Source organism: Pangasianodon hypophthalmus, chromosome 22 (genome assembly GCF_027358585.1).
Source record: "Pangasianodon hypophthalmus isolate fPanHyp1 chromosome 22, fPanHyp1.pri, whole genome shotgun sequence".
Lineage (NCBI taxonomy): Eukaryota > Metazoa > Chordata > Actinopteri > Siluriformes > Pangasiidae > Pangasianodon > Pangasianodon hypophthalmus.
Genome location: NC_069731.1, coordinates 7,983,259 through 7,992,786, shown reverse-complemented (window position 1 = coordinate 7,992,786; position 9,528 = coordinate 7,983,259). Strand labels below are relative to the sequence as shown.

General features: G+C 40.7%; 1 protein-coding gene across 1 annotated transcript in view; it reads left to right on the top strand.

Moving 5' to 3' along the window:
* Positions 1–6,112: 6,112 nt before the first annotated feature.
* The window catches only part of erfl1 (Ets2 repressor factor like 1), a 50,868-nt gene continuing 47,452 nt past the window's right edge, over positions 6,113–9,528 (top strand). Inside the window, exons 1-2 of the mRNA XM_026924779.3 lie at positions 6,113–6,603; positions 6,815–6,896. The gene's annotated coding sequence lies outside the window, so the exon portion shown is untranslated. The remainder of the gene's footprint in view (positions 6,604–6,814; positions 6,897–9,528) is intronic.

The following is a 9,528-nucleotide window of genomic DNA, read 5'->3' as shown; positions in this document are numbered from 1 at the left end:
GTGTCTGGACAACATGTCTGTGCCCCTTAGTTTCAGTGAAATTATAATGCTGCAGTATATAGAGACATCCTTTACAATTTTGTGCTTCCAGCTTTGTGGCAACAGTTGGTGTAGGCCCACATATGGGTGTGATGGTCAGGTTTCCACATGCTTTTGGCCATATAGTGTATGTAAATGAGTTTTTTTCAATATGGTTATTACCATTTTAGCATTTGAGAAAGTTTTTACCAAAATTTTTGTAGCAAATATTTCTCTCACTTCTTTGACTCACTTTCAGTAACATGCTAGGAGCTATAGTATTTTTTCATTCAGTCATTAATTCATCTTCAACAGCCGCATTATCCTGGTGAAGGTCGTGGTAGAGTCGCAGCCTATCCTATTTAAAATAATTTAATCCCAAAGCTCTACTCTCTCCACTCTAAAATGCTAGCTTTAAAGCCTAGGGTTTGTGGAATAATTCTGTATGGGTCCAAGTACATCAATTAAAATTACACAACTAGGAACATTATAGCTAACTCATTCAAGTCTAAATATGGCTAATTATGAAAAATTGCTTAAATCCAAAAGCATTGAAAAATTGTTCAACTACTGAAAATGCATAGGAATTCATAAGAAAGCCCACTCATATTATGATTAAGTTAGGGTTAACAGACAATCATTGGTTCTAATGGTTGATTTTACTTATTATGATTCCTACAAATTTTGGGTTGCTTTTAGTTCTTCTTTTAGTTTAATCTTTAACAACAAAGCTAAAAAAAAATCACTTGGAATCAGCTCGTCAGTGTTATGCACATGCACATGGGAATTAAACACGCCTGTCTTGGTTGCTATAAAACAATTGTATGCAGTTAGTTAAACAATAAAATCCATTTCTCAGGTCTTAATTTCTAGATATGCATGATAGGTTCTACTTAAAGTCTTACATAATCTAAATAAGAAGATACAAACAAAAGCTAGAGAACATTTAGAGAAATTACATGTTTAGCCAATTGGCTTTTAGATAATTCATGCCCATTAATAAACACTACTTTGAGTACCCTGTCAGTGTAGTTTATAGGTCACGTTAAGACCTGATCTTCTTGTATTTTGCAGTGATTGTTCTTAACTTTTCACATATTTATTGGAAATAGTCACTCACTGACTAAACCCTCAATGGTGTATGTGGCATCCGTCAGCCATTAATTGCTTATGTGTAGCTGTAACTGAATGGCAGCCTACAAGAGTCACATGCCACCCATGTAACTGTTCTAGTCGACATATTGGCCAAGCAGTGCAATAGCCACCTCTCGTGTTATCTGTCACTCTGTCACTCAGTGCTTGGGCAGTAGTCCTTTGGATTTAGGCCCCACATCTGTTTGCCCTTTTAGCTCATGACAGTTAAGATCGGCCCTGTTCAGTAAAACCTGACTACAGACTAGAACATTCAGAAAACTTCTTGATAAACATGATAAACATGAAACTTGATTAACCACCCACCTCCACCCAAAGTGATCGATTTTAGAAAATTGATATGCTTAGTTTTCAAGCCAGAGGTGGCAGTGTGAAGGAAAACTCTCTGAGACAACATGAGGAAGAAATCTGGAGAGGAACTAGGCTCTAAAGATTCTCAACTCATTAGACTGACACCATATAGTGTGTTTATAAATCATTTCTCTTCTCTAACTATATATACTATAAAGTCAAACAGTACTAAGTGCTTTAAAAGGACGTTCAATATGAGCATATTGTGAATAAAAGTCCTGGAATAAGCACACGAAAGTATTTATGATTATAGCAGCACTTCTTCTGTATAAGTCAGCAGTATCCAGGCAAGATTATCCACTCAAGCAAGGGTGAGCGTTGGGCATAAACCGTTTTTGGGAAGTGAAAATCATCATAAAGTTTCCATATGGGACTATCCATCACTAAATAAAGATGAATCAGGCAGGTCGAAAAGGTGAGAGGACCCACAAAAATAAAAGCGTGTCAGAACCTGGCACCGGCATCACGTCATGTAGCAGGAGTACATTAACAGCTCACTAGAAAGAGAGAACTTTATTACATATGCTGATCATAAAGTGGTTTAAAAGGGTGTATATTGTGATCAGAATGCTATGACAGCATCTAAAGGGAGAATCAGAAGGTTACACGGGCATGGGAGTACCCTGGGATGACCTTTACCTAAGAGGAAATCTGTAAGTACTGTGGGCCGAGGCCATGCGCAACTTTATCAACAATCGATAGTATTTTATAATCAATATGCAAATTTACCACTATATAATCAAACATTGTGGTTCTAGGCCTCTGGCCGCTGCGTTCTAGACTGGAGCCTATTTATGCATCTACTGAAAAATCTAGGCATTACATTAGTCCAATCTAGTGGAAACAAAAGCATGAACTAGTTTTCTGCATCATGTATCAACATTATATTTCTTATCTTAGCAATGTTTCTGACATAAAAAGGCTGTCCTACTAATATTATCTATATGAGTTTCAAATGAGGGACTGGACTCAATAATCACACCAAGGTTACGACACTGCTGCACATAATGAAACTGAAAGGTCATCAAGAGTTACTTCATAATCAGAAAACTTATTTCTAGCTGATGTGGCCCTGGCAGAAGTACGTCTGTCTTGTTATAATTAAGTAGGAGGAACTTACTCAGCATCCTGTCTAATGTCCTTTACACATTTCTCTTTATTTATTAACCTGGTGTCTGTCATCTGGTTTTGCTGAAACATACAGCTGTGTATCAGTAGCATAGCAATGGAAGCTGTGACCATGTTTATGAATAATCTTACCTAGATATATCATATCAAAACAGTGGTCATAAAAACAGTAGCCTTGTAGACTTATTAGTCAAGTGTTGTCAAGAAAGAAATGTACATAAATGCACTTATTGCTGATAAAAACACTCGAAAGCTACTATTTATATTTGACTACAAAAACTATGAACCTTACACTGGCTGACCAAAAAGGTCTGAACAAGAAGAAGCTATGTAGCATATTTTTAATGATGGCCTTCATGAGTAAAGAAATGTGTGAGCCATTAAACTGGTGGCTCAACTCATGTTCTGGTTACCTAATGCAGAGTTCTCCACTAACTACCTTACACACACACACACACACACACACAGTTAAGTGGTGTGTGTTTACAGCTTGTTCATTTCCACTCTGCAACTCTTGGCTAAGGCAAGACGAGGGAGTAAGGGCAAGAGAGGGAGAGAAAAAGAGGGCAATCGGAAGAGAGAGGGGGGCAGTGTTTTTGTCCAGGAAAGAAATAGCCCTCTAGGTTGTAATTGGAGGCAGAGAAAGAGAGAAAGTGGGAGGGAGCGACAGCAGAAATTGCTTGGCTGTGGCTGTGTGGGATGATAGTGTTTTTGACAGGTAAATAAGCCTGTGATTGTCGACAGTTACACTGCACCTTTCTGACCCCGACACACACTGGCCTCCTCCATCTATATTTCACTCTGACACACGTGCTGACTCTCTCTCTCTATCTTTCTTTCTTTCTTTCTTTAATTCTCACTTTCTCTATCTGTTCTTTCTCCCATCACTTAATTCTTCCCATTCCTCTGAATCCTCAGATCCTTCTGAATGCTGAATACATCACAGTATGCATACAAGTGTATGATCACATGCTATCATGCTGATGCAAGACACATTACCATTATAGTATCAAGACAAACAGACAGACAGACAGACAGACAGATAGATAGATAGATAGATAGATAGATAGATAGAGAGATAGATGGCACACTCTAGGCTTATCTCTCCTTCTTCCTTCCTCTTTTCCCTTCCTTCTATCTTCCTATCCTCTTTTATCAAGTCAACAACCGTCTCTCCCCCTCCCCTCCTGTTCCCCACTTGCCTCCTTCCCTCCCTCTCTCTGCCTCTCTCACTTCAATCTCAAGTGTTTTCAATTTTATTCTAGAGTGGAATTAACTACCCCCGATGTCAAATTGCCGACGAAATCGATAATAATATCTTTACAAAAGAGGATATTCCAGTCTCTCGCGTCGGCTTTTGAAAAATGGAAAATTTAGCCGAGATTGATTCATTAGTTGACACGTTATAGGACGGTATAAGTATTGATCGCGGCCTGTCATGTCCCATCTCGGCTAATCGAAGCTGAGGCGCTCTGTCGATGGGCGCATTTTTCATAATTCCAACGCCGGGGAGAGAGACTAGCCGATGGAGGCGACTGCAAGGCACTGAGAGAAAAGGAGAGAGTGTATGAGGGGAAGAAAGATAGACGGGGGAGAGATGACTGGGGGGAAACAGGCAGGGGGCAAAGAGTGGAAGACTAAGAAATAGAGTGAAAAGAGGTATGGGGTAAAAGGGAGACAGGGGAGGGTGGAATGGAGGGGACTTTTCGTGTCCAGAGGTCGGTTAGTGGGGAAAGGTAGGCTATGTTTATAGCGCAGGTATGGCCAGTGGGGCGTAAATAATTAATGCATTATCTAATTAAATACAAATGATGAATAAACGAGATGGATGGGGAGAAGAGCATAGGAAAGGGACCTGGCTGGGAGACTGAGGGGGGAGTAAGGGCAGCAGGGCAGGAGGGAAGAAGAATGGGGTTTAATAGCGTGCGCTGAGGGCGGGAGGCTGTGAAAATGGGGAGATCGGATGGGGAGAGTGAGGGAACGGTGGGGTGGATGGGGGGCGGTAAATAGAAATCGAATGGCTCTGGTGCAAGAAGGAAAGAAGCTCTGAGGGTTAAAAAAAAAAATCAAGTGAAGAGGCAATGACGGTGATGGAGAAACTTTTGATAGTTGTGATGTTCGCTTGAAAAGTTATCTTTTGGCTTAAGTGTAAGGCCTTCAATCTCCTTCAACATGTCATGCTCGCACATCACCTCGGACCTATTACCTAACACAGGCTCCTCATCAGAGACTCGCTTCTCAGGTTACTGGGCTTATCAGTTACAGCAAGATCCATTCACTGGCAAGATGTGTACAAATGTCTCTCTGGTAGCCTGTATGCCTATGCGTTTTCAGCCTAAATCAACATTAACAAGCAACGCAGCAGTCCATCAGATGAATGGATGACATAAAACAAGGCTATGTAGTGATGGACACAACATTTACTTCAAAATGAGCCTAAACAAATCTTAAAATAAGCAAATCTGTATAAGCTATTCATTTTATGTAATTAGGCCATTTCATTACTCAGTTATGATCTGTAGACAAACCCTGGACTGGATTCTATGCTGGATGTGGATTGGACTCATTTCAGACATGCCCAAATGCCAAAATAATGTAGACTTCACTCTAATTAAGACACACACTTATTATAAAGAAGCTCAGTCCATATTGGTGGTATGGATAGGTAGACAAATTTATAAAAATATTTACAGGTAGTTGGTACAGGTAGCTGATTTAGTATAGTAGATATAATAGGCCTGCATGTATAGTCTGCATGTACAGTATGTAAACTTTGGTCATTCTGGTCATCTGTATACAGATCCCCTGTCTGTGAGCAAAACACAGGGCCCCAGATGGACATCAGATTCTTATTCTTCTAATGCATCACAATTACATCTGAATAAATCAGTCGAAGAATCAAGTGGAGCTGATGAATACATGAATTAGGAAGGAATTAGATGGATTCAGATTACATGTGAACAGCGGAGAGAGGGATGAAAAAAAGAAGGAAACGTGGATGTGGATGTGAGATGGAGAAATACAGGGAGGGGGGAGCGGGGGTATCAGTACTTGGCAGTCTCTGAGTATCTCAGGTTCTCTCCGGCCTGGAAAAGCGGTCGATATTTAATTGTTATTGCTAGCATGGAACGCACGGAAGCGGTGCCTGTACGAAAATTTCTCATTTATTTGGTATTCTTGTGTTCTCTCCTTCTCTCTGCTCCCCCTCTCCGGTTTAGAAGAGCACTAGAAATGTTGGTTGGGGGTATTTAGGCACTTTGAGGTGGAAAGAAAGAGGGGGTAGGTGATAGGGACAGCAGGGGGACAAAAAAAAAAATACAAGTTTTCATCCTTAGACACATTGTGTCCCCCTTAAGCACGTCCCCAGCAGCCCTCCCTCACCCCAACCTGTATATACCCCCACCTGTCCAAAATGAAAAATCCGTCATTTTCCATCAAACGTCCAACCAAATATTATCTACACTCCATTTCTAGAGATCGAACCTTATTTAGTTCGAAGGGATTCGCCATCTGTTTTCAAATTTCATTCCTCGGCGAACTTTATTTTCTCTGACTTTGGACAAAATTATAACCCGATCGATCTGCAATCTGCCCACCGTCTACATATATTTTCCGCGGCGGATTCCCTTTTTTTTGCTGTCAGTCGCCGGTCAATTTGTTTCTGCCTCTGGCACGAGCTCAGCGCACTTGCTTGCTTCGTACAAGAGACTGAAAGTTGGGCGCCAGCAGTTTGATGCAGAGGGGGTCGTACCCCACAGCGAGTGCTACTCCACTTTCTCCTTCCTCCAACTCCCCCTTTCACACTTTTTTCCTCTCCTCGGCTCTCACTGACATGTTTCCTATTCTCCTCCTCCGCTCCGGTTGCTCTGTGCGCTCTTGCGCGTGACTCGCCACGTGCGCGCTCAGTGCGTCCCGAGATTAACACACCGCGGTCAGACTTCGCCAAGCTGTGCGGTAGGCGACCTGTCATTTTACTCTCAAAGTTATGCTTTTAAAGGTCACGTTCTCATTGCTTTTGCTAAAGATTTGGTTTAGTCTGCATTTGTATCTTTTGCCATCTGCAAGATAACACCAAGTGTTTATATCCTTTATGCGTAGCATGAGATAGACTGACAACGGATTCCAGTGCAAGGTTGTGCGTCAGATGATTTTCTGTGGTTTCTAGTTGGTTTTGGGGGGCTGAAGACCTCGGGACCCCGGAAATCCGAGTGCAAAAAGACAGAGCCAATGTGAGGACGCAGCGTCAGGTGAGTGTTTACCTCTACTACTTCCCACGGGACCCCGAAAATCTAACAGTTGGCGCGTGCTGGATCATATAGTCTAGCCTAAAAGTACGGGTGTTGTCCTGCTTTCTTGCACAACGCATTTGGCTTCATAGTGCATTTTGTTAACACATTTCAAGGATGTGTCTAGTTTTTCAAACTGGGCAGCTTTACAAATTCACTTTGCCTCGGGATGAACCTGAAAACACTGTGCCATTCTGTAACTGGACTGCGCGCAAAGGGCGCGCGGGAGTGAAGTAAACGGAGCTGGAGATGTTGGATGATATATGGTGCACTTGTCCTTGCATTGATTGTTTTGTTTGTAGCTAATTGTCGTGGCAGATAGATAGTCTGCCCGTAGGTCTCTGGCATCAAATACAGTATGAGTGCATGTACTTGAAATTTTGAGAGTGATGGTCTTTGCTTGTTTAGTCTGAAGTTCTGGTTGGACGCAAAGTGCAACATTTTGGCAAGTGCATTCAAATACGATGAGCTGCACAGCCACTTTATTCAAATTCATATTTACCCATCAGAAAGCATCACCTAGGCTAGGCATGGTCTCATATAGGAATCAAAGATGCTGGTCCTGTAGTTAAATCAGTGTTCCTAATTTTTTAGATAATTACCAAAAAGAAATTTTGTAAGAAAATAATTAGCAACTAGTAAGCGTAATTTAGTGAATACTGCTAATGTATTTCTACATTATAGTATTTACACGATGTGATACAAGTTGCCTGCATTATAGTTTAGCTTGTCACTTAATTGAACTTGGGCACCTAAAGGTGCCTTTTTTCTTCTAGGCACATAAGGCTTATTATTATAAAAGCCCTGCCCCATTGAGACCCAAACACACAAACATCATGCCTGATTATCCCATCCATATCCACTGCCAAAGTGATGTGGCACTCCAGTCAATCAGTAATTAATTCATTATTCTCTTATGGGTTTTTTTCTTTTTTTTTTTTTTTTGGACTTTCTAAAGTTCCATGTAAAAGGAGCTAATACTGAAAAATACATAGTAGCCGTAGTCAGTAGTGTATGTAATGATTAAAAGGCTTCCTCAGAATCTGCTTCTTTGATTTAAATGGACTGAGTGTGTCCTGCACTTTGGGGCTCATAAACTAAGCCTTGCTGTCTGAGGCTCACGCACTAAGCACTGCTCAGCACCTAGTCTGTGGAAAGATTCATATTGTCAAGCTTGAAATAAGATCGCATTTATGTTAGAACTTTCAAAAGTTTTCAATGTCACTGCAAGTGAGGATAAGAAGTACTAAGCTCACTGAACATATAGATGGTCCCGAAAATGATAATCTAATGCCATCTCAGTGAATTAAATATGTTATATATTTGGATGATATGAATGAAACCAATATGCTGGTTTTTAGTTGCTATGTCCATATGCTATGCTCTTGTGGCAACCTCTATTAACCCTGCATTTCACAACTGAACTGAAGTTAATTTAGCCACATTAAACCACACTCTGCTCCTTAAAGTGCAGAAGTATGCTTAATTACCCACAATTAAATGCCTGCGCTAACGTGAAAATTACTCTGCTATGGAATAAAGTGACACGGGCAAGTGGAAAGCAGATTCATATGAAGTAAGTTCTTAGGTCAGTGATGTTGGTTAACATGGATGACGGGTTACTGTGTCAGAACCAAAACATGTAGGTTAAACTCTATGACCCTTTTGAAAGCATAGAATGTCTTGACAATTTTCCCTAAATTCCCAAGGCTGTGTTGTTTTAGCAGATATATCATTTGGAAATAAAGATATGAAAGCAGATATGTTTTATTCTGGTATGTTTGGTTGACACCTTACTAGAAAAAAATGAAATTGTCAGCCGTAGTCGAAAGCTATACTGAATATAGACGCTTTAGATGTTGACTCTGCAGTCACTGAACCTTTTGTGCAGATGTGTGTCTTTAGTTTGACTGTCATAAAAACAACACAAGTAGACTGTAAATCAGACATAGTTCTGTAGGACACTGATGTGCAGTTCTATCCTGGTGTAAATAGAATCACCCGATTCTTGGCCTCTTGTGTGAAATCAGTGATTTCAACAGTCCTCCATAATGAAAATAGGTTTTCCTGGAATTTACCCTTTGACGAATGTTTATGGTATCTGAATAGGCCTTCAATGCAAAACCAAATATATTTCAGGTTGAATTATCAACAGAAGTCATCAGTCTCATGGACCACTGAAAAATATATATTTTCTGAATATTAGTTTGTCCACAGAATGAAAACTACGGCTCATACTGCACTGTAAAATATGCTATTTAATTTTACTCAATCTATACACTTGACAATTTTAATCGTAATGACAAGCATACTTTATGCTGTATCTCTGGAGTAAGAGTCGAACTTGGACGAGACTAGTCAGTTAGAGATAATTGTAAACAGTGGTAGTAATAACACCAGGCCCAACAGTGATAACAATTAGATTTGATTTCATTTGAGGATGCCTCCACAGCTGCTACCCCTGCCCCCTTTAGTGCCCCTAACCCCTCTTAGAGACCACGCTACCCCCCACCCCATGGGGCCCGTCTCCCCCTCAGATTAAAGTGGGTGTGTTAATTCGGTGGTGTAGCGATCGAAGAGCTCTGGCAACAAT